The sequence below is a fragment of the Macaca thibetana genome, chromosome 5 (assembly GCF_024542745.1).
Source record: "Macaca thibetana thibetana isolate TM-01 chromosome 5, ASM2454274v1, whole genome shotgun sequence".
In the NCBI taxonomy this organism is placed as follows: Eukaryota; Metazoa; Chordata; class Mammalia; order Primates; family Cercopithecidae; genus Macaca; species Macaca thibetana.
Genome location: NC_065582.1, coordinates 112,192,870 through 112,193,476, shown reverse-complemented (window position 1 = coordinate 112,193,476; position 607 = coordinate 112,192,870). Strand labels below are relative to the sequence as shown.

Below are 607 nucleotides of genomic sequence, written 5' to 3'. Positions count from 1 at the left end.
TTATGATATCTACAAATAAGTATACTTTAATTTCTTTCTTTCCAATCTGCATACATTTTATTTATTTTTCTTGTGTAATTTCCCAAGCTAGACTCTTCAGGAAAATGTTGATTGAAGTGGTAAGAGAAAACGTCTTTGTCTGATTCCTGATTTTCATGGGAAAGCGTCACCATTAAATTCAGTGTTAGTGTAGGTTTTTGTAGATGCCCTTCACCTGGTTGAAGATGTTCCCTTTTATTCTTAGTTTGTTGAGGGTTTTTATTATCAAAAAATATGGAATGTTTCACAAATTTACATGTAATCTTTGTCCATGGTCCATACGAATCTCCTTTGTATTTTTCGAATTTTAGTATATGCTGCCAAAATGAGTACAATGTAACATGGTTTTAATTTCTTTATATTTTAAAGCTTATTATATTGTATTAATGATTTCCTTTTTACTCTTTCATGTCTTCCTCCAGTTAGTATAAACTCATTTACAGCAGAACTCAAATCACTGCAGTCATTATTAAATCTCTAGTTGCTAGCTCTGTGACTTCACATTTTATGTGTTCAATCAATAGTTACTGATATCAGTGATGCGATATTCAGAAGGCAAGTAGAATAA

At 30.8% G+C, this 607-nt stretch overlaps 1 non-coding gene across 1 annotated transcript; it reads right to left on the bottom strand.

Annotated features, from left to right (window-relative positions):
- Positions 1–267: 267 nt before the first annotated feature.
- On the bottom strand, positions 268–370 carry LOC126955818 (U6 spliceosomal RNA). Its single transcript, XR_007726109.1, has one exon. It is a non-coding gene; the product is annotated as a U6 spliceosomal RNA (small nuclear RNA).
- Between the last annotated feature and the right edge of the window lie 237 nt (positions 371–607).